The sequence below is a fragment of the Corvus hawaiiensis genome, chromosome 20 (genome assembly GCF_020740725.1).
Source record: "Corvus hawaiiensis isolate bCorHaw1 chromosome 20, bCorHaw1.pri.cur, whole genome shotgun sequence".
NCBI classification, from domain to species: Eukaryota; Metazoa; Chordata; class Aves; order Passeriformes; family Corvidae; genus Corvus; species Corvus hawaiiensis.
The window spans coordinates 13,495,288-13,519,621 of record NC_063232.1 but is presented as its reverse complement, the minus strand read 5'-3'; the positions used below and the strand labels follow the sequence as shown (position 1 = coordinate 13,519,621).

The 24,334-nt window shown below is 49.3% G+C and overlaps 2 long non-coding RNA genes across 2 annotated transcripts; one reads left to right on the top strand and one right to left on the bottom strand.

Annotated features, from left to right (window-relative positions):
• Positions 1-1,197: 1,197 nt before the first annotated feature.
• LOC125336315 lies at positions 1,198-3,930 on the bottom strand. Its single transcript, XR_007207726.1, has 3 exons — positions 3,867-3,930; positions 2,070-2,155; positions 1,198-1,465 (listed from the first exon to the last, which is right to left on the bottom strand). It is a non-coding gene; the product is annotated as an uncharacterized LOC125336315 (long non-coding RNA).
• Positions 3,931-9,567: 5,637 nt separating this feature from the next.
• On the top strand, positions 9,568-21,692 carry LOC125336473. Its single transcript, XR_007207761.1, has 3 exons — positions 9,568-9,657; positions 9,997-10,157; positions 21,557-21,692. It is a non-coding gene; the product is annotated as an uncharacterized LOC125336473 (long non-coding RNA).
• Positions 21,693-24,334: the final 2,642 nt, after the last annotated feature.

The window sequence follows — 24,334 nt, the reverse complement described above, 5'->3', positions numbered from 1 at the left end:
AGGAGGATGACGATGAAGACGAGGGGTAAAGGGTGGAGATCTTCCTCATCCTGCTCCTCCCCTGCTGACATCAGGGAATTCCCTGGAACATCCAACACCTGCCTTTGCTGCTCCAGGATCTTGTCTGGCACCTCTCTGAGCCTCTTCACCTTTGGCAGCGCCGCAGCTTCCTTGGAGTCATGGACTGGCACCTGGCAGCTCCAGGACACTTGCTGCTGGGATGCTTTTCTCCGGGAAAATGTTGGACACGGCCTGGCTCTAATTTTTCCTTCCAGCCCTTTCCTGCCCATCTGCATCCTCAGCCACAAGCAGGTTCTGCAGATCGACGTGGCTCTGGGGGAGCAGGGACTCCCGTCTGTGGGCAAAGAAAACAAAGACAGCTTGTAAGAAGAGAACCTGGAGCTCCTAGTCAGAAGAGAAAGGACTATTCAATCAAGGCAGGGCCGATGGAGGAAACTTTCTAAAATGGACCAAGCAGCAGAAGCACAGGAGTTTTGCAGAAGAAATTCCCCTCGCAGCACTTGGCTTAGGGAAAAAGCCTGATGTTGCTAGGAGAGACTTGAGTTCATGTCTAGTATTGGGTAGCAGACATCGGAACATTTAGACTATTGGCTTGCCAGGCTCACGCTATTCCAATCTGAGACTGAAACTATTCTAAAAGCTAGGGATGCTTGGAAGAAATGTTTCTGCTCACCCCACGACTGTGGACCGTGCATCATTCCTACCTTGCACCTGTCCAAAGGCCTTCCTCCATCTGCGCTCCGGCAGCTCTCACTGAGGCTCGGGCAGGGATGGAGGCTCTTGCCACAAGTATCCCAAGTGTGGAGATCTTCCTCATCCTGCTCCTCCACTGCTGACATCAGGGAATTCCCTGGAGCTGCCAACACCTGCCTTTGCTGCTCGAGGATCTTCTGTAGCACCATGCCAAAGGCCTTCTCCTATGGCAGCGCTGCAGCATCGTGCGAGTCACGGACTGGAACCGGCACCTCCAGGAAAGTTCTGCTGGGAAACACCCGTCAGCCATTCCCTGACTGCAATGAGCTGGCCTCCTATTCCTCTGCAAGGCTCTTCCTGGCCAGCTGCATCCTCAGCAATGACACGGTTCTGCTGAGAGCCACGGCTCGGAGGGAGCAGCGAGTCCTGTCCAAAGGGCTTCCTCCGTGTCCAGTCCTGCCCCTCTCATGGAGGTACCAGGTACGGTCAAGTCTCCTGCCAGGAGTATCCGACGTGTGGAATTCATCCTCATCCTTCTTCTCCATTGCTGAGGGCTCTAAGTGCCCTGCAGATGGGAACATCTGCCATTGCTGCTGGAGCATTTTTTCCAGTACCACACCAAAAGTCTTCTCCTCTGGTACTGCCACATCGTTCTTGGAACCTTGGTTGGGAACTGGCGGCTCCAGGACAATCGCTGCTCTGCCTCTGGCTTCTGGGAGTTCCCTACTGGAGGCCTCCTCTTTTCTATCTCCTGCTTAAACAAGAAAGGCTTCGTAACTTGACTCCTCTATGCCAGCTATGAATACATCATCTCTTCTGGAACTCTTTTACAGTGGACACAGAGTTTGTTGAAGCTCATTCTCACAACTCTTATCGTGACTATGCCTCATAACTCTTACAACTCTTATTAGTTCATAACCTGGATTGCACATTGTCTCTGTCCAGATTAGAATTTTAAAATATACAATACAATTCTCCAGATCCTCTAGCTACAAGATGGAACCACACATCTTTGTCCTTTTTTATTTTTGCAAAAACATTGGCAATTGTTTCTCTCTTTTATATTTTCCCTTTGGAACTCATCTGTTTCCTGTTTTCACTTCCTCTGCTCAGAAGACCTTTCCTTTGGTTTATTCTTGTACTGATTCCCCAATCTTTCCAGGCTACTTTATAGAGATGTAGCTGGTGCAACAGACACTTCCTAGATAGTTTTTGTTGTTTTGATTTGTACTACAGGAAGATGATAAAACACGTATTTTACATTACCTCGGACGGCAACAATTTTTTTGCATTTTTAATGGAAAATACATTTTTAAAGTTTGGATAGCATAATTTAAAAAAAATAGCTTCATTACCTGCCCAGTAGCCATAACATAGATCTGTATCCATCATCTAAAAGTAAAGCCAGCTTTTGATTTGATGCACACATTGAGACTTTATCCTGTAGGAAATAAAAGCAGAAAAAATATGCTATTACAGTTTTATCTTCGACTGCACATCACTTCTAACCTTGAGTGAAGGCTCTGCATTATGGAATAGAACCAATTGAGGCAGTGCAGCTCTAGGTTAACACATGATCAGAACCTTAGACTGGTAAGGAAGAGCAGGAAATAGTTTGGCTGCCACCACGAGGCAACAGCACATTGTCCTGTTGACATTCACCCGGTCAGAGTGAAACTGGAACCGAGCAATCCCATTCCTTTGCAACCACCCTTATGCTGCAGAGATGGAGCCCTGAGCTCAGCAATGCCATTTGTGACAGAGCTTTCCCAGGTGGGAAGGCATCCTCCCTTCCCAGAGGTATTGCAAGTTCCCCTCTCCCCACTCCATTCCATCCGGAAATGGAATGCTGACAATCCATAAAGGTTACACACTACAACACTGGCATGGATTCTTTTCCTTAGGTAGATCTAAGGCAGTCTGGGAGTCGCTCAGCCTCTTGTACCCTCCTCAAGGGAGCATTTGTAACTTTTTTTCCTACAATAATCCAACCAAACAACTTGGTTACTGCTCCAAGTAATTACCAGCAGCTTTGGCTGTGTTTTCCCATTCGATTTTATTTAACCCAATATTTTGCAAATATTGACACTTCTATATTTGAAATTCCCAGCATATTACAGAGATTTCATAGGTGATCTTCAAACTTGAGAGGTGACATTGACCACAGAGTAGCAATAAATAGGAAATATCAGGACAAAAGGTAATCCAATACACACCCCCAACAATCCTCCAATTTTTTAAAATTTTTTTTCTTATTCTGGAAGAAACAAATTTAACAGCACTGCCATGCATGCAACAAAGTGACCCAGGCATGAAGATGAGCAAGCTGTTGGTCCTTCACATTCCAGTTTTCAAGGGTGACATTAGTGGGACACTGCTTGGAGCACTGCAATGATATCAAAGTAATCCCTTAAACTTCCTGCTAACTGGAAATTTCTTTGAAGATGCACAGATAATATAGGGCTCATTACTTACACATACAGGCAAAAGGAAAAAACAAGTTTCACCACATTCTCATAAACCTCTGGAAATAAAGTCCTGTAAACTTAACTGCCTTTCTCAATTTGAGAAATTGCTACTGCTATAACATTACCTGTACTGGACCTGGTCAATTGGATGCTTTTGCCCAGACTCCTTGCTCCATATATGTCATTTACACCACAGAGAACAAGACAGAACCCTATCCAAGCAAAAATTCAGTGGGAATGGAGAATGACTTGCTCGGCAACACCTGATTCTCTCTGTGCAACATGCACTACAGCTTTCTTTCGGTCTGATCAAACACTTCTTATGGTAAAGATCATCATCCTATAGTCCGAACTACGCACTGACTTCCCGGCTCGCTGTGCCTCATCGCCCCACCCTGATCCATTCTCTGCACATTGACTGAGCCTGACCGTACCCTCTGCAACCACCACCTCCCTGGGCAACCTGTGCCAACGCCTGACCACCCCAACAGCAAAAAAAAAAAAAAAATTTAATATGTAATCCGAATCCCCACTGTCCCATTTGAAGGCCGCTCCCTCTAGTAGCCCGTAGGCTTCTTTTCAGAAGCGATGTGAGGGGAAGGCGGCTCGCCGCTCCCCTCTGCCCACACGGCTGGCTCCCTTCCAGGCCCGATCCCACCCACGGCAAGGAAGGAACGCACCCACCCAGACGCCCGGGGCCACTCCTTCACCGGGGCTCCGTCAGTCCCCCGCCGGGGCTCGGTCACTCCCCCGCCGGGGGTCACTCCCCCAGCACAGCCCGCTCCCCGCGCCCGCCCCGCCGCCGCCGCTCCCGCTCTGCCGCCCCCACGGCCCCTCAGCGGCACCGGCCCCTCCGGGCCCCGCCCCCGCCCCGCGGCCCCGGCCAATCCCCGCCCAGCCCCGCCCGTCCTGCGGCTCCCCATTGGTGGCGCGCGCTCCGCCCGCGGGCCGAGCAGCGCGAGCGACGCAGCCTCCGCCCCCTGTTCCGCTGCGCGCGCGGAGCGCTCGGCCGTGCCCTGGGGAGCGGCGGCCGCGGGGCCCGCGCGGAGCGGCCGTTCCTCCGTGGCTGCGCCGCCAGCACGGCCGGCAACGCGGGCGCGCAGAAGGCGCTTCGGCCACCGGGCAGGAGGGATCACTGCAGAAACCCAAACGTTCTGGAAGAGTGGGAATTGGTGTCCAAGGACATAGTTTACACCTGCACTTGGCTCACAACATCCCCCTGCAGCGCTACGGGCTGGTTACTTCAGGCGGCCACAGAGCCCTTAAAGGGAACTGGGCTGCCTTGACTTGTTAGCAAAGCGGCCACAGAGTCCCTAAATCGGACTGGGCTGCCTGGAGTTGTTACTAAACTCCCCACATTGCACTGACCGTTCTGTGCAATTTCCAATGGCCCCGCACCTGGGGGTGGTGGCCAAGAGCTGCTGAACACGAGCCCAGGTGTGCCCAGGTGGCCAAGAAGGACATTGGCATCCTGGCCTGGGTCAGCAACAGTGTGGCCAGCAGGAGCGGGGCAGTGACTGTCCGTCCCCCTGTTTTGGGCACCGCTGAGGCCCCACCTCGAATGGTGGGGTCAGTTTTGGGTCCCTCACTGCAAGAAAGACTTTGAGGTGCTGGAGCGTGTCCAGAGAAGGGAATTGAGCTGGGGCAGGCTCTGGAGCACAAGTCTGAGGAGAAGCGGCTGAGGGAGATGGGGGGGCTCAGCCTGGAGAAAAGGAGGCTCGGGGAGGACCTTCCCTCTCTCTCCAACTCCCTGGAAGGACACCGGCTTGGGGGGGGATTCCTAACCATAAGGTATCTATCCCATGATCTTTTGCGCCAAAAAGACTGTCACTGTATCTTTAGGATTTGGCAGCCGGGAAACCTTGGGGAGGATGGAGGGCTTTGCTTTAGGGCAGGTGTTTTTAAAGGCTGCCCAGGCAGTCGCACATTGTGCAAAAGGTGTACGCTCTGCGCGAGACTTACGGGCATCCTGGAATTCAGTGACTGCGGTGTAAAACTGCCTGCTTCCCTTCCGCCGGCGGATCGGGGCAGTCGCTTGCGTGGTTGCTGCGGGAGCTTTCGTGCATTCGGCTTCGGGACTTTGCTACGCTGCAATTCGGCAATGTGATCGAATGTGCCTGCTTTCCCTGCCTCCTTGCCGCTCGGGAATGCACAGACGGTGCACGGTGTGCCGCCTGGAGCCGGAGCTGTGTCCGCCGTCCCCTGAGTGCCCGGGGAATCGCTCCCTTTGCTCCGTTGTGTCCGAGCCGCCGCTGCCCCCGCCCCGCTGAGGGGCCAAGCGTGCAGCGGAACGCCCCCTGCCGGCCGCGAGTGCCCCCGGCCCCGCCCCCTGCCGGCCGCAGCGGCCTCAGCGCCGCCCCCCGCCGGCCGCGCGGGATCCCGGCCCCGCCCCGCGCCCGCCGCAGCCGCCAGCGGCCCCTGCCGGGCGTGGCCGTAACTGCAGCAAAGGGCAAACACGGCCCTCGCCGGGGGAGCCTCCTGTGCGTGTGCTGGGGTTTGTTCTGTGCATATTCTGTACTAAAGAACTGCTACTCCTTTCCTGCATTGTTTAAGCCCCATAATTTTCGAAGTTATAATGATTTGGAGAGAGCGATCTCCTTGCCATTCCAGGAAGGTTCCCACCTTCCTTAGCAGACATTTGACTTTTAAAACAAGACACTTCGTTAAAAAACCAAACCAGGGAACATTTCATGATTTCATGTACTATGTGATTTCACATCTAAAGAAACTGGGCTGTCTGCCCTTTTCTTCTCAGGCAGTGCGTTCCTCTGTCTTCAAGTACAAAAGCAACAAAGTGATTATCACCAATGATCAAAACCAGGGAAACTAGACCCTCTGTCTCTTGTCAGTGGGCGAAGAGACGGAGCATGGGTATACCTGAGAATGCTCACTAGAAATAAAACAGGAGATAAAATGATCACAGCTATTACAGGCCTTAAACGGGCACCTGTAACTTTTCTGATTGACACTGGGGCACAAATTTCTGTGCTGACAAAGAAAGATGCCCAGAGGTGTGGAATTGTTCCAACAAAGAACCGATATTGTGTTTTAAATGCCTTGGGAACGACAGAATCTATGAATGTGGCCTTAGTCAAGCTCACTTTGCCTGGAGAGGAAAACCAACTCTCTATCAATGTGGTGATTGGAGATATTCCAACCAATTTATTAGGGATGAATGCCCTTGCTAGGAGGCAGTGGGAGGACTCAGAGGGTCTTCTGTGGTCTTTTGGCACACCACATTTTAACATCAGACTGCTCCAAGCTGCAGCCTCCCTACCATTCAGCAAAGTAACTAATGTGAAACAATACCCCCTCCCCCTGGGTGCCAAAGAGGGTATCAAGCCAGTGATACAGGAGCTGCGAGAACAAGGAGTAATACTTAATACCCATTCTCCTTTCAATTCTCTGGTGTGGCCAGTGCCAAAGCCTAATGGGAAGTGGAGGCTGACAATAGATTTTCGTAGGCTAAATGCTAACACAGACCCTCTTACAGCAGCAGTCCCAAATCTGGCAGAATTGATAACATTGATTCAAGAAAAGGCTCATTCAATCATGGCTACTATAGATGTCAGACATGTTTTTTATGATACCTTTACAGCCAGAAGATATGGACCGTTTTGCTTTCACATGGGAAGGACAGCAACACACTTTCACTAGGCTTCCCCAAGGGTACAAACATTCTCCTACCCTGGCTCATCACGCTTTAGCCCAAGAGTCAGAAAAAACACCCAAAGCTGACAATGTGGCTGTTTATCAATACATTGATGATACCCTTGTGGGAGAAGATGAAGTAGAAGAAGTGAGAGATACCCAACAGAAAATAACCTCCCACTTAGAAAGCCTTGATTTGCAAATTCCCTCAGAAAAAACCCAAAACCCTTCACATGAAGTGAAATTGTTGGGAATTTGGTGGAAAGGAGGTATGACATGTATCCCACCTGATACCCTAACCTCTTTAGATCAGATTAAAATGCCTGAATCCAAAAAAGATCTCCAGCATGCTTTAGGATTATTAGTGTTCTGGAGAAAACACATCCCAGATTTTCCATATTCAGACCTCTTTATAACTTGTTAAGAAAAGGGACAAAATGGGAATGGAGTGCTTCTCAAGAAGAAGCATTGCAATTGTTGGTTTTTGAAACAACAGCTCACCAAGCCCTGGGCCCTATTCACCCTACAGATGCTTTCCAGGTGGAATGGGGATTTGTCTCCTCAGGGTTGTCAGTACACATATGGCAGCGGGGTCCTGAGGGTCCGACGAAGCCTGTTGGTTTTACTCCCATGGCTTCAAAGATACTGAAAAAAGGTACACTACCTGGGAGAAAGGATTGTTTGTGGTTAGCTTAGCTCTCCTAGAAGTGGAGAAGATTGCACAACAACAACCAATTGTTTAGAGAGGCCTTTTCAAAGTTATTAAGACCGTCTCTACTGGGACCCCCCCACCTGACGGGGTGGCCCAGAGGGCCTCAGTAAGGAAGTGGTATGCTCAGATTGAACATGATTGTAGCGTCTTCTCAATAACTGAAGGAGCTGTAAAAGATCTGGCAATCCAAGAAACTGAAAACTTGGGTAGCAGCCAAGACAAACCTGCCTCAGTCATTAAAGTGGCCCCTCCTTTTTCCCCCAAACAGTCAGCAAATTCTTGGTTTACGGATGCTTCTGCCAAGCGAGAAGGAAAGGTGTGGAAATATAAGGCTGTAGCCCTCCACACTTCCTCAGGTGAAGGAATTATCACAGAGGGGGAAGGCAGTGCCCAAGCTGGCGAGCTGATAGCTGTTTGGAGTGTTTTCCAATGTGAGGCACAGAATACTTCTCCTGTCTGTATCTACACCGATTCCTATGCTGTATTTAAGGGATGGACTGAGTGGCTTCCTTTTTGGCAGCGAAATGATTGGGAAGTTAACAGAATAACGTGAAACCAACAAGAAAAAGGAAAAGGACAAGAAAAAAGAAAATAAAGAAAAAGCAAGCAATAAGAAATAGAAACAGAAAGCAAAAGATATAAAAATAATGAAAGCAAGAAAGCATAGAAGTAAGGAATTCGGAAGGAAGGAATTAGGAAGGAAGGAATTCGGAAGGAATTCGGAAGGAATTCGGAAGGAAGGAATTCGGAAGGAAGGAAGGAATTCGGAAGGAATTCGGAAGGAATTCGGAAGGAAGGAAGGAATTTGGAAGGAAGGAATTCGGAAGGAAGGAAGGAATTCGGAAGGAAGGAAGGAAGGAATTCGGAAGGAAGGAATTCGGAAGGAAGGAAGGAAGGAAGGAATTCGGAAGGAATTCGGAAGGAAGGAAGGAATTCGGAATTCGGAAGGAAGGAAGGAATTCGGAAGGAAGGAAGGAAGGAATTCGGAAGGAAGAAAGGAAGAAAGGAAGAAAGGAATGGAGTGAAAACAATGTAAGTACTGAACAAAACAAAAAAAAAGGTAAATAACTGAGTTCTCTTTAAAAAATATCAATTCCCTCTGAATCCAAAGTTGCAGAAGACTTTTCACTCCACATCTAGGTTTTGTTTTCATCTCTCCTACTTCTTCTGGTTCTTTTCTTTTTTCTCTTGTTTTTAATAGATAACACCTGCTAGGAAAGGAATGCAGAGCAAAATGAGACCCATTTCTGGCAGGCAATGAAAGTGTGGGCTCCTGGTCTGGTTCCTTTTGTGTGGATCCCTCATCTCTGCGGCACGGGGGGAATAGCAGTGCTGGGAGGCAGCAGCGGGCTCAGGAGCATCCCGCTCTGGCAGCTCTGAGCAGGTGGCACATGTCCTGCTCTCCTGCTGCCCTCCAAAGCACAGAATCCATGGGCAAGTTTAGGCACAACTCTGGGCACAGCCAGCATGGCCTGGGCACGGGAGCGGGGGGCAAAGTGGGCAGGATCCTTCTGCAGCTGCCTGGTGGTTCCTGGTTTCTCTGCCCAGAGTGCCAGGATGTTCTGAAGAGGTGCTTGTCCATGCAGCCCTTGGCCAGGCCGTCCTTGGAAGAGCTCTTCAGTGAGCCTTGGCTGCAGGGTGTTCATGTGCCCTAGAGGATGGCAGAGACCCACGGGCACAGTGTGATCCAGGGGCCTGGCAGGTAACAGCCCCACCCATCTCTTGGCAATCAGTGGCAAAGCAAAGCAGACTCTTTTGTCCTGCCTGTAGCTCTGAGCAGGGAGCATCAGAAGGGAAAACGCAGCTCTTGGGCTGCAGCTGAGCTGGAGGCCTGCTCTGGCAAGCACTGGTGGCCACCATCCCTCCTGGTTTTGCTTGTCTGGTTCATTGATGGCTGGGGCCCTGGGCAGAACCCTGAGAGCCTGGTGTGGCCCCAGGGAAGGAGAAGGAGCCCCTGGAGAAGCTGTAGCAGGTGGGGCTGCTGCTGCTGGAGACACCAAGGACGAGCTCAAGGACAACAACCTCTTCCTGGAGCTGGCCAGCGGCAGCTGAAGATGATGGCCTTTGATTGTGGCACCTTCTCCAAAGACACGCTCCACGCCCAGTGTGCAGGTGAGTCCAGAGCCAGGGGGATGCTGCCAGAGCTGGGCATGGCACGGCCTGGCCGGGCACCAAAGGTTCCCCCTTTGCTGGGGCGGCTGCAGGGAATTCTGCAGTGGCTGCCAAGCTGCTTTTGGGCTCTGGGCAGCTGCTGAGGAGGTGGCTGTGCCATGGCTGGCTGCAGGCTGGGCACATGTCCTGCCCTCCTGCTCTGCTCCCAAAGGCAGCAATGCTGGGCAGCTTTGGGCCCAGCTCTGAGCACGGCCAGCACGGCCTGGGCACTGCGGGCAGCCGGGACAAGGGGACAGGAGGCTTCAGCTGATGGGCGGCTTCTGGTTTCTCTCCTTGCAGCCGGGCTCTGCCGATGCTGAGGCTGCTCCGGGCTCTGCCAGGGCTCTGCTGGGGCTCAGCCCCGGGCACGGCTGGGCCCGCTCTCCCCTCACAGGGCTCTGACAGCTTTGCATCAGACGAGCCCCTTGCGAGCACAGCGACGGAGCTTTCTGCTTTTGCAGGTGAGTGAGACTCTCGTGCAGGCCAAGAGATTGCACTCAGGGACACACATGCCACTGGCAAGAACCCAAACTCTGCACAGTCCCAGCTGAACGCCTGGATCTGCACAAGATGTGCTGTCTGTCCCACTCTTCCTTCCTTTTGGGCTGGAATTGTGCCATTGCACTTTCTTCCTCCTCTGGCTGGAAGTGCCACGAGCAGGCCCAACCTGGTGAGTGGGCCATGTTCCTGAGGCAGTGCAGCCTGGAACTGATGGAGGAAGAATTGCCCTTCTCCACTGCCAAACCAGAGCAAAAAGCCCTGAGTGGGACTTTGCGTCTTTAAGAACCCCCTGACAATTTCAGAGGGAATGTGCAGCTCATTGGCAGGGTGAGAAGGAAGGGCATCTTCTCCATGAGTTGGGGTGGGACAGAATTTAGATTGCCAGTCCTGCTCAGAGCTGGCAGGGCACAATCAATTTCCTATTGCTTCAACCACAATTTAAAATAACAATGTTGGAAACAAAGCCCAAAATCTTTAACAAAGGACTGCTGAGGTCAGTAAGATGGATCAATGCCCTCAGCATATTTACAAATACCTGAGTTGTCTTTTTGAAAAGAGCAGTTACCTCTTAATCCAGAGTTACAAAAGATTTTTCACTCCACATGTGGGTTTTGGTTTTATGTTTCCTAATATTTTCTGGTTTTTATCTTTTTTGTTTTTCTATTAATTAAACAGAAAACACGTCCTAAATGATGGAGCAGCACTGTTGAACACGGGGACATGCAGAGGGACCAGAAGCAGCTGCCTTTGTCCCCCTGCAGCTCCAAGGCCCAATCTCTGAGCAGACAGGGCTGGCAGGGACTCGCAGGCTCCCTGTTTGCTGCGCTGCCCCACTTGTGAGCGGCCCAGCTCTGCGTGAGTGTATTGAGTTGACCCTGAGTTGATGGACAGTCTTTAAGACCAATTACGCTTCTCACAATTTACATATTTAAACTGCATGGAAAGGCGGGACTTCCTCTTTTTGTCGGCGCTCGCCTGCTAGAAGGTGGGGGGGGCTCCGAGCCTCCTGGCCCTGCCGGGCCGGGCCGGGGCCACTGCCCCTTTCCCCCTTTCCCAACACTGCGACACGGACCCTGGATCACTGCAGGGGGACTGTCCCAGAGCCGCAGGCAGCTAAAACCAGCCATGGACTGCTCACAGCTAAACCCATCCAGCGCGGCTTCTGGGGACAGGCGGGTCCCTCTCCTCTCCATGCGGAGCCGGCAGAGCCTCCTGGCAGCAGCCAGCACACTTCGTGCTGAACTGGACACCACACAGCCAGCAGCACAGAGGGAGCGAGGCTTTCCCCACCGTAAAGCCCGAACAAGAACACTCTTCAACGTGGCGGCTTCAGAGTCAGAGAGAAAGAGAAGTGAGTCCTGTGGGACGGAGCTGAGCATGGCGACGGGAGAAAAGAGGGCGGTGCCGCGATTCTGGCGCGCAGCTTAAAAACCTTCTTGCATGCCGTGGTAAGAAACTGTAATACCACAAACTAATTGTCTCTTTAATCCATTTGAAGAACATGGGGGGATGGAGAATCGTCGTGTGGCCTGATTATGAAGAGTGCCTATGCCAGGCTATATAGAAGTAGTAAGAGGCTGTTAGAGACTTGTGGCGAAGAAAAGCCTTTGTGTGCAGGCCAAAATAATTTATCCTTAAAAAGATTAATAACCCCATGTGATGGCCCATGTTTTGTAGTGTGAAGGAACTGTGAGATTTTTCATGGGAGAGATGTTCTACACACAGCAGATTGATTGTTTCCAGGCGGGTCTGCTGTTGGTGGCAGTTTGGCAACCACGCGCAACTGAAGGAAAACCCTTTTTTCCTTAAGCATAAGAGAGAGACTTTTTCAAGAACTGCAACACTGACTAACATCCCATGTTCTGTTATCCTTTGTGCGAGTTGGGTAAAAGGAGAGAAGTGCTGGAAGGGGGGGGGGGGGGGGGATTTGCTTTAGTTTTGTTTTGTTATTTTCTCTTTACTTTTAATTCTGTTAGTAATAAAACTCTTTCATTGTACTGCAACTATTTAAGGTTTGTGCCTGCTTTGCTTTTCTCCCAATTCTTATCTCACAGAAGGAAAATAAGTAAGTAATGAATATTTTGAACCAAAACCACTACATTTAGTTGGTGTTTCTGCCCGGTTTTGAACTCAACCCGCTACAGTGAGGCACAGGGAGAACAAGGGGCAGCTCTCTGCCAGCCCTGCAGCCCAGGCACCCCTCGGGCCCCGGGGCTTGGGGCACTGTCAGCACCCGCTGCTCCAGCACCCGCTCCTGCTGGCACTGACAGCAACACCCAAACTGTGCCTGATCCTGAGGTGTAGATACCAAAATGCTGCTAGCAAGGAGTTTCTTGCTATTTTCTAAGTCTGTGAGAGACTTTTCTCTCTCACCGAAGACGTAGCAGAGTTATGTAAACAATCAAGCCACCTGCAACCCTGAAAAGTCTTGTGTATGGTATAGTAGGAAAATATTTTGACAATGGATGTTTTAGGATTTTAGCCAATCACCCCAAGGGGTGGCTGGTCCTTTGTCCAATTGGACTATGAAGAAAAAAGTCTATAAAAGAGTTTGTAAAATAATTAAATAAATCAATCTTGCTGCACAATTCCTGCCTGCTGGATCTCTCTCCTCCTCCTCCTCCCTATGGCTGCAGGACACGGTGATACACCCTAGGGCCCAGGCCTGTGGTAATACTGAGGGAGCAGCAGCAGGGCCTGGATCTGATCCCTGACTCTGGGGCCCACAGCAGTAGCAGCAAATGGAGCTGACTTTCAGCACAGCCCCTGCCGCTGTTCCCTCCCGTTGGCAGCGGTGTCACAGCAGCCTGGGGCACCTGGGAGCCCTCAGTGCCAGCAGGGACTGGAGATGGCAGCCCTGGGCTCCTGGAGGGTGGGCAAGGAGCAGAGGTGGGCACTCCCTGTCCATGTGGAGCTTGCAGATGGAAAAGGCTGCTGTTGTAAACAAGGCTGAGACTTTTAAAGGAAAAGTCAACTCGTTTATTTGTTAACCGCTGCGAGCGGGAACCCAGGATAAGCCCAGGCTCTGCGCGACAAGCCAGAAAAAAAACCAACGGTGTGACGCACAGGGCGTTCCTTCGGACTCAGGTTCCTCAGGAAGACCCCGCCGCGCGGGGGCTCAGCCCCGGGGCCGTTTTATAGTCCCTCTGATGTTATGATTGGTGGAGCTCCGATCCTCCCTCTGGTGGCTTGTTGCTAGGGTCCTCATTGGCATTCAGCTCCATCAATCTCTGGGGCATCGAGTGATTGGTTTGCCCTCTAACCAATAATTCTTCAAGATGTTTACATCATAAACCATTAAGTCATCTTAAGAACATTCCAGAACATTCTCCACTTTTCTGTAGACCTACCACTCTTCCCCTATTTGGTGTCACCATCTAGCGATCACATAGCAGCATTACACCCGTACACTCGCAATAATAATCAACTTATTAACTGTGTATAACAAATAACTTCTTTTTAACCAAAAGAAAAACTTTTAACCATTTATTACAACTCCCCCCTCTAAAACTTTGATCGGGCTTTTGCCCGCATCAACCATCTCACAGTTTTACAGTTTTTATTAGGCAGTGTCCTCATAATTCTTACAAATCTTCTGCAGCCTTTGGTATTTCTTATATATTTCTTTCGCTGCTTCAGGGGTTTTCTTTCCTTCCTGATCCTCTTCTAATTCATCCGCTTGCAGCACTCTAATTCTCGCAGTTTTCTCCTGGTTTTGTGTCTGTAATTCCTGAATGAGGGGCATATTCTGCACAACAGAAGTTATAAGTCTAACAAAACAGGGGATTAAACATGGCAGGAATAGGAAACCAGCAAATGAGAGTCCAACAATTATCAATGCTTTCTTCCACCACTCTCCGGTTAGTAGGTTGTCCCACCAATTAGATTTAAACAGCGGGGTCCACCTTTGTACAGGACATGGGCTAATTTTCTGATGTTAGTAGTTATATTTTTGATAGCTTCACTGTGGTCATCAATTTCTACACAACACTCGAACGAATTGAACTTTCCACACACACCACCTTCCTCGGCTAGCAGGTAATCTAGGGCCAGCCTATTTTGGTATATCATAGTTCTCATTTGTCTGGACTGTGCAGAAAGTAAGTCCAGAGCTAGGGTGGATTGGTTAGATATTATTTCCACCAGTGCTTGAAGGCGGATAATTCTATTCAACATACTTATTGGAATCCTGTACCCCCATGATCCATCCTGGGCCCAAGTGGCAGGACCATAGGTGGCTATGATCCGCTCAGGTGGCCACTCATCCTCCCCCCACTTCTAGGTTCCTCCTATCTGAATGTCCCTTTTTCTCCGTGCCAATTCATCATACAGAGGAACCCCAAGACTTAGTCCCTCAATTCTTGGAAGTAGGAAAAAGGAAGGTCTTATTATGCCTAGGGTACAGCTCCCAGCCCAGTCTTTTTGAAGCATAACATAGGCCATTTTCCCACATAACCAGAAGAGTCCTTTTGGTGCTCGCCAGTAATTATGAAAACTTACATTGTTTATGCCAATCTTACTCCAGAATTTTGAAATTTTCGGTTCGTCTTGGAAGGAGTTGGGTTCCCTGGTAATACATTAACGTAACTTTTCTTGTTCCACATATATACACCCTTGTTTTTGTTTTCTTGCCCAATACAAATCCTTAGCCTTAGGGATCCACCACTGGTGTGTACCATTTGTTACAAAATACCTTTTGCAGGGAAGCTCACCCACATATGCTATATATTTAGGACCTCTCCTCTACAGACATTCTTCTCCGATGACTCCCGACCTCAAGCTCCAAGTTTCTTCTTCCTCCCTCTCATCTGGTCCTGATGATTCCTTCTCCATTATCTTTAGGGTCTCCTGTGGGGTCAAAGCAATCCCCTCCCAAGGCCAAACCTCTGCCATTCGGGTATCTCCACAAATCCAACAATCAGTTATATTCCACTCATGGCTTATTTTCTCAACCAGATCTAGGAACAGGTTCTTTCCTCCCATCATTCTGATTTCAGGTCCCTTCTTAATTATCCCTTTTACTTCCTTTTCTCTCATCAAGTCTGGCTCCCATTTTCCTGCTTTTTCTTTTTGCTTTGCCGGGTCCTTCTCAGAGCAGATCCATTTCTCCTTCATAGGGCATTCTCCCAGTAATTTTTGTTTAAAAGTCCTTACATTCTCAAAAAGCCAATAGGTTTGGCCATCCTCTATGCAGGTTTGCAGCTCTAAAAAGTTGGCACAATTAGGGCTCGGATTCGAATGGGTTCTTAGGATGGCCGTCCGAGAATCTCCCACATACAAGGGGTAGTAACATTTATCACAGGGTGGTGCTCCTCCTGCTTGGATGTTAATCATGAGGAGAACCCCTATCAGCAGGGGTCCGGTACAGGGCACTCTCCCACCCATGTCTCCCCTCTAATCCCAATTAGAGGATCCGCGACTCTCTGTGGCAAGAGTGTATCCTGATCCGGTCTTGCCCCCTTGCAGTATTCTTACCTGTTGGCTACTGTTACCCTCTTGTTGCGGTGACAATCTCCCTTTTTGTGTCAACTTATTTTTCTTCCTTTTAGGGTCTGATTACTAGGTGCGTGGGAAGATGCTCTATTCCTTCAGAGTTCTTCGGATCTGTAACGAGAAACACCGGATATTAAAACAGGTCTTATCAAATAGTTGTTCACCAATTACATTTCAACTTTAAAAATCTGTAAGTTTTAAAAATACATAAATTAATGATTAACACTTTATAAATAGCTTAATAACTCCTTTAAAACCGTTAAAAATCTCGTAATTTCTCTGGTGGCTTTTTCTTTAAAGTCAACTTAGTGTCCGTCGTTCCCACCACTGTCCATTTGGTCGGAGCTGGCACCGGCCCTTTTACTCTGGAAACATGGGTCCACCCTTTCTCTTGTGTCCTCGCTGCAGTTTCAGTGGTTAATAAGACTTGAAAAGGTCCTTCCCACTTGGGAGTTAATGGTTCTTCCTTCCAAGTTTTGATTAGAACCCAGTCGCCAGGTTGGAACGTATGGATGTTAAAATCGATGGGTGTTGCCTGGGGAAGATATCCTTTCTGTCGCAGTTCTTTTAAAGTGCTGGTAATCGTTAGTACATACTTTCTTACACTCTGCTCTCCTTCCTACTCTTCCCTCCCAGCTCCTACACTCTCTTTTGCTATGGCCACCATAATCTTTGCTTTCGTCTTAGTCTTTTCTTCCTCTCTCCTCAAATACACCTTTTGCGCCTCCCTCAACAGTTCATTCAGGCCCTTTTCCTGCCAATCATCCATCTTTTCTAATTTCCTCCAAATATCCGTCCATGCCCTGGTTACAAACTGTATTTTTACCAATATTTGTCCCTCTGGACTTTCTGGATCAACACTCAAATACAGCTGGAAGTTTCTTTTCAATCTTTCCAACCACGCACTAGGTGTCTCGTCCTTCTCCTGTTGGCTATCAAAAGCTAGCCTTACATTACTTGTCCTAGGAACTGCTTCTCGTATTCCCCTCACTACTAAAGATCTATAATCTCTCATATTTCTTCTCCCCAGCTCCTCATTAGGATCCCAGTCTGGTTGATTATTTGGCATCTTTTCCTCCCCTCGGGGACCAATCCTATTTTCCCTTTCCCATGTTCTCATCCCTGCTGCACATATTAATTGGATCTCTTCCGGGCAGAAAAGAATACCTAAAATAGAGTTCAATTCCTCCCATGTATTTATACTAGGTCCTAGAAATTGATCCAGTTGATTTGATATCCCTATAAGGTCTTCCAATAAACTCTTTATTTCCTTTTTAAAGTTCCTAACCTCAGAGGCTGTTAATGGTGCATTTACAAACCCAATTCCTCCCCTAACACCTCCCATGGGTACCTCTCTCAAGGGCAACAATTTCTCCACTACTTCTTCCTTGGACTGACACCTCTTTGCTTGAGACCGAGTGTTATAATTGTGCTGACTTGAGCTCCCTTCTGATTTTTCCTGTTTCTCCATTTCTGCAACAACGTCCATCAACTCCTCGAGAACTTTAGAGTCCATCCCCTCCCTGTTCAGTTTTTTTATTAGAAACCGGTTCCTCAGCAGGTGACTGAGACATCAAAGAGAAACTAAGGGGAACAGACTGAAATGTAGGAGGTGTAATAAGGGACATAGGGAGACTCTGAGATATTAAAGAGGGGTTTGGAGAATAAGGCTGGACTACAAAAGAAGTGGAGAGCGGTGTCGGGCAGGTAACTGGGGTTTTGGGTTCTGGATTAGTATATACAGGAAGAGGCTGAGGTGCAGGTGGAGATGCAGGCAGTGGTATTGGTTGACTAGGAGGGGGTACTGGAGGGGTAGGAGGGTGAACTACAGGTGGTGGTGGTGGAGAGGGGGCTGGGAGGTGATCCAGAGGATCCCATTTCCTCTTAGAGTTTTCCTCTTTCTCTTCCTTTTTTCCCCTCTCTTTCCATTTTGTACACTCTTATCTTCTTATCCCAGATTTCATTTTCAAGCCAGCAGGCTGCATATAATATTTCTTCCTCATTTTGGTTTTCTTTTAAGTTAACGTGTTTGTTTAAGGCCCTGCACATCCATTTTTCTTTAGATCCGTACCAGAGCCAATAAACAGGCCCCTCCTGAATCACTTCCTTTGACCAAATTTCAATGCTATAATTAATCATTCTAATTCTGTCCAATTTCTTTAAATTTGTATCAGTATCCCAAAATTTCAGCATTTCCCCTAAGGGACTGTTGGGAGGAATGTCTTTTATCTCTTTCTTTTCCTTCTTTGTATTCTGGGAATCCTTCCCTGCACACTGACCCATGATTCAATAATAAATTGGATTATAATTTGGATATTTAATAAATATAATAATCTGATTATAATTTAAATATTTAATATAATAATTGGATTATAACTTAAATATTTAATAATATAATAATCGGGTTATAATTTAAATACTTGATAAATTACTAAAATAGTTCAAATAATTATATTTTAGTTAATTCCTTAATGTACTAATTATAAATAATTTAAATATTTAATAAGTTACTAAAATAATATGAGTTTTAAATTCCTTAATAAAATAATTGAATTATAATTTAAAAATTTAATAAACTACCACAATAATTCAAGTATTTATATTTAAATTAATTCTTTAATATTACTAAAATAATACAAGTTTTAATTCCTTAGTATAATACTTGGATTACAATGTAAATATTTAATAAATTACTAAAATAATTTAAGTTATGAATCCCTTAATATGGGAACTTAATAAGACTGCCAGTCTCAAATGATAACACAAAGCGTTTCAATAAAACGAGAGAGAAAAGGGATAAACCTGTATGTAGGAACCTCAAAGGGATCGTGGGAAAATACACCGATCGTGGGAGTTCCGATCGGAGACAAAAAAAAAACTACAACCAAAATGGCGGCCCAACCGGAAACCGGATGCACCCCACCAAAAACTACAACCAAAATGGCGGCCCAACTGGAAACCGGATGAACCCCACCAGGCTCTTCCGGCCCGTAGCGGGGGAACCCTCCCTCCTCTGGGGAGTTCTCCAAAAAAAATTAATATGGCTCCTGCCAGATGCCACCGATCACCTCTCCTCTGCAGCCTAGATCGTAAAATGGCTTAGACACCGACAGTTTAAGATGGCGTTCACCAGACGCTACTAGACACACTCTCCTCCCTGCCTGATAAGCAGTCTGGGGGCTACCATCTCAGAACCCCACCGCCGGGCTTACCGCAACAACCACGCAATTAAAATAATTTTATAAGACTTTTAAACTTAATTCATATGCACTAAAAATTCTTTTGAATAACCAAAAAGGACTAACAAAATACACCCAAGTAGTCTTGAGTTACAACCTAAAACACAAAATGCCAACAGAAAAATGCCACTAAAGAATAATCAGAACAATTTATATCGCAAAATGGCGTTCGTCTGACGCCACTAGACACTTCTCCTCTCTGCCTGATAGGCGGTCTGGGGACTACCATCTCAGAACCCCACCGCCAGGCTCACCGCAGCAACTACGCAATTAAAATAATTTTTATAAGACCTTTCTTTAACTAATTAATATGTGCCAAAAAAACCCCTTCCGAATAACAAAAAAAGGACTAACAAAGTGCACCCAAGTAGTCTTGAGTTCCAACCAAAAGCACAAACTGCCAACACAAAAAATGCCACGAATGAATAATCGGAACAATTATATATATCGCAAAATAGCGCTCGTTAGCTGTAAGACACCTTTTACAGCCTTTTACCAAGCCCTGACCGCTCCAGTGAAGTTACCAACACTCCAAAACAAATAAAAGCACCTACACAAACTAAATATTCTACATTCATACACTCTCTCCTTAATAGGCGGCCTGAGGACTATTGGATGAACCTCACCTCAGGACCTCGCCTATTAAGTCTCCCACAATCACACGGCCAAATCAATCTCTTCCCCCCCAAGAAATTCATATATCTATTACTGATAAGAAGTTATTAAAAAAAGGTATTTAAATAAAACAAATGCTACTAACAGAATACACCGAAGTAGTCTTGGATTCCAAATTAAGAAGATAAAATCACTTAGGCATATAACAAATAAGAATAAAACTTATCCCTATCCTGGCAGGTTCTAACCCCCCTCTCACTCCTATTGAGTGAGAGAGCTTCTCACAACCGGTGGCCTCTCCTTGTCACTGCGTTTGCAAGGAATTTTTCTCACTCCCTCAATGAATCCCCCACACACGGGATTCCCAGCTTGAGGCGCCGTGAGATACTGCCCCCCTCGTGAGTCCACACTCGGGATCTCTCACTCGGGGTCCTAATCCCCCTTGGGTTGGGTACCTTCACCTTCCCGAGAAGGGGCAATCCCCTGTCCGGCGGCCACCCAAACCTGATGGTCCCCAGGCAGAAGTTATTAACCTCCAACCTCCAAAGGTCCTAGTTCCCCAGGTGCCAGACCCGCCCTTGATCTGGCCTGAGGAACTGCCCTCCAGGCGGCCGTGGCCGGTGAGGCTACTGTGCCCCCCCCGTTGGGATCTCACCGCGTGTGCCGGTGTCCCACCCGAGAGTCCAGAAGCCCTCACACCCAGCGCCACGCCACCCCTCGGAGCCTCCAACCACGGAGGAACGGGAGCCTACGCGGGTAAGGGCGGCGAAAAGGACGTACTCCCCCGTCTCCCCCTCCCTGGGGTCCCTAAGAGTACCACACTCTCTCGTCCACACTCGCTTCCACACTCGCTCCGGGAGCCCGCTCCACGCAGCCCCCGCCACAACCAGCCGCCCTAACACACACTCTCGCACCCCCTTATGCCTCACCCCACTCACAGCACTACCCGGCGTACCTGCAAGCCCCGCTCCCTCTCGGAGGGCTCTCTCCCTTCTGGGTTGTCGTGCTCTCAGCCGTTACTCGGGAAAGCCAGCTGCCGTCAACGGTCTCAAAGAAATCCAAACTCTGGGTGGCAAAAATCGGCCAGAGACGTCTTCCCGGGACCTGTCCTCCCTCGGGACCGCCCAGGGGGCGTGGCTTATCCCGGACGAGTCCCCAGAATTGTTGTAAACAAGGCTGAGACTTTTAAAGGAAAAGTCAACTCGTTTATTTGTTAACCGCTGCGAGCGGGAACCCAGGATAAGCCCAGGCTCCGCGCGACAAGCCAGAAAAAAAACCAACGGTGTGACGCACAGGGCGTTCCTTCGGACTCAGGTTCCTCAGGAAGACCCCGCCGCGCGGGGGCTCAGCCCCGGGGCCGTTTTATAGTCCCTCTGATGTTATGATTGGTGGAGCTCCGATCCTCCCTCTGGTGGCTCGTTGCTAGGGTCCTCATTGGCGTTCAGCTCCATCAATCTCTGGGGCGTCGAGTGATTGGTTTGCCCTCTAACCAATAATTCTTCAAGATGTTTACATCATAAACCATTAAGTCATCTTAAGAACATTCCAGAACATTCTCCACTTTTCTGTAGACCTACCACTCTTCCCCTATTTGGTGTCACCATCTAGCGATCACATAGCAGCATTACACCCGTACACTCGCAATAATAATCAACTTATTAACTGTGTATAACAAGTAACTATTAACTTCTTTTTAACCAAAAGAAAAAACTTTTAACCATTTATTACACTGCTGTGAGCAGGCAGCTCCAAGGGCAGAGAAAGGAGGGTCTCGAGCACTTGATCTGTGCCAGTGCCACAGCCCTGGGCAGCAGCCACCGAGCCCCGGGGGCACAGAAGGCACAGCAAGAGGGACAAAAGCAGTCAAGTTTAGAGACTGGGAAGGGTGAGAGCTGGGAGCAGGAACAGCTGCTTCATTGCACTCTTGGAGAAAGCTCTTGGCTGTTTCAAAGCGCTGAAAGGCGTGAAGGGCACAGAGGAGGCCACAGCAAACAATGCTCCTGTTTTCACAGCCTCCCCTCTCCGTGTGCCAGAAGGAATTGGATGAACTGTATTCTTCTCTCCGAGTCATCTCATTCAGCATGAGCAGCTCAGCACCAGGAGCTGAAGGAGCTGAAGCCTTAGGCCACAAGAGCTGAGCAAGAGGAGCCTTTTAGACCAAAATAATGCTGCTACCATGGGCCTGGCTGAATGCAGCAGACAGAATCCTGGAATTACAGAATCCTTCCTGTTGGAAAAGACCTCTGAGCTCATCGAGTCCAACCATTAACCCAGCACAGTCAAGCCCAGCACTAAACCACGTCCCTGAAGGGCCAAGGCCTGAACAAGAGGCCTGACTGAGGCCTGAACAAGAGGCCCTGAGCCAAAGGTGACCTCTGGATGAACCTTCCAACCAAAGGTTATCTTTGTATCTGATCATTAACGAAATTTGCATGATCATTAGCGTTGTGATAGATGTATCTGCTCATTAGTGAAACATGTATTGACCTTTCTGTGTTTAGAAGCTGGACAAGGCCATGAAATCCCACATCTGGCCTTGTTTGGGGCTGTATGGTCAAAGTCAGCTGCCTTGGCTCCTCCTTGAGCCCTGGCCAGGCTTAGGAGGAAGCCAAGAGGAGGATGAAAGCAGATGTTCCCGCACTGGAAGTGCTGTCAGTTTGTTTCTCCAGCACTGTCAAAGCTGGGCCCTCTCCCAGCAGGGTTGGAGCCTCAGCTGTGGCTGGAGGCAGCTGCAGGAATTCCCAGTGTCCGGGAGTGGCTCTCCAGTCCTTGGCTGGGACAGCTTCCCCCAGCTGATGGGTGGCTCTGGGTGATGGTAAAGTCTGAGGGCAACTGGGGCGGGATCTTGATTAATCACTGCAGGCAATCTTTGGCACTGATGATTGGGGGCATTGCTGAGCTGCTCCTGCTGTGATTCTTTGCTAATGATTATGTGCTTTGCTGAGCTTATGCTTCTGTGACTTTTTGCAGCTTTGCATTCTATAAATTACACAATCCCTTCAGTTGGTGTCTGTGTCTTTGGTGCTGACCCTGCCCACCAGCAAAACAGGGCCCCATCCTGCCTGAGTGTTACCTGGGAAGACAAAAACCCTCACTCCAAATGTCCCCCCTTCCTCCTTGTTCCCCCCACTTTATACCCTGGCCATGATGTCCTGTGGTCTGGGATATGCCTGGGGTCAGTTGGGGTCACCTGTCCTGGCTGTGACCCCTGCCAAGCTGCCCCGCACCCCCAGCCCCTCGCCAGCGTGGCCGGATGAGGGGCAGGAAAGGCCTTGGCTCTGTGCAAGCTCAGCAAGAACAAAACCATCTCAGTGTGAGCAACGCTGTGCTCAGCACAGAGCCAAACACAGCCCCAGAGAAAGGCCTGGCAAGGAAATTCCCTCTGGCCCAGCCCACAGCAGCACCCCATGGCCACCCAGCATCACCACGGCTCCACGGGTTCCTTTCCATGCCCCCGGCCCTGGCCATGGGACCTTGGGCTGGTGGCCACGGCAGCCGCCTGTGGCCCAGGGCTCCGTGCCCGTGTCCATGGCAGCAGTGCCCGGCCACGGGCCCTGAGTGCAGGTAACCGTGCCAATGCCCATGGCAGCGGGGCCAAGCGTTGGTGTCCGTGGCACCAAAGTGAGGAACGGGTCCCTGTGGCCGCTGCCGTGGCACCTGAGGGCATCAGCGAGTGTCACTGCAATTGTAGCTGGCACCAGCCCCGGCACCGCTCTGTCCTGAGGGCTGCCATGGCAGCCGAGGGCAGCCACAGCTCTGCGGGCAAGTGGCCACGGAGCCTGACTGCAGCAATGGGTCCTAGGGGGGTTTCCAAGGGAACTGGAACTGCTGAGGGTTGCCATGGCATCCAACCCCCTGGGATGTCACACAGCCACCCTGGGATGTCACACAGCCATGCTGTGATGTCACAACCCATTCTGTGATGTCACAACCACTCAGTGATGTCATAGTCTGCTCTATGATGTCAGACTTCTGCCCTTTGATATCACAGCCATATCTGCAATGTCACAGCTCACTCTGTGATGTCACATAGCAACCCTGTGATGTCATAGCCACTCTGTGATGTCACACCACCTGTGATGTCACAGTCCTCTCTGTGACATCACTCAGCTGCTCGGTGATGTCACAGCTGACTCTATGATGTCATAAAGCCACCCTGTGATGTCACAACCCACTCTGTGATGTCACAACTGTGCACTGTGATGTCACACCAGCACCCTGTGATGTCACAGCCTGCTCTGTGATGTCACAGCCTGCTAGACGATATCTGCCCTGTGGTGTCAGAGCCCAATCTGTGATGTCACAGTACCACTCTGTGATGTCACAGACCTGCTCCATCATGTCACAGTAGACTCTCTGATGTCATACAGACACCCTGTGACACCTCTTCTGGGATGGCCCAGCCCTCTCTGTGATGTCACACCAATACCCTGTGATGTCACAGCCCTCTCTGTGATGTCACACAGCCCCTTTCTGACATCACAGCTGCTCTGTGGTTCTGTGACACAGGCACAGAGGTGTTACCAAAACTTCAGTGAAACAAAACCTCCTCAGCACCAGCGCAGCACGAAGCAGCAGCATTCTTTATTGGGCCGGATGCACGAGGGGAGAGCCCCTCCCAAAGTCGTGTGTGCCGAGTTCAGGAATGTTCCTGTTTGCAGACTGCGTTTCACAGACACATTCCCAGATTGTTCCACAAGAAACACACACACGATCATCATTGCCCCAAAATCATTGCAGATTTCCCCCACCCCTTTGCACATCCCTTCTTCTGCCCTGGGGGTCTCTTT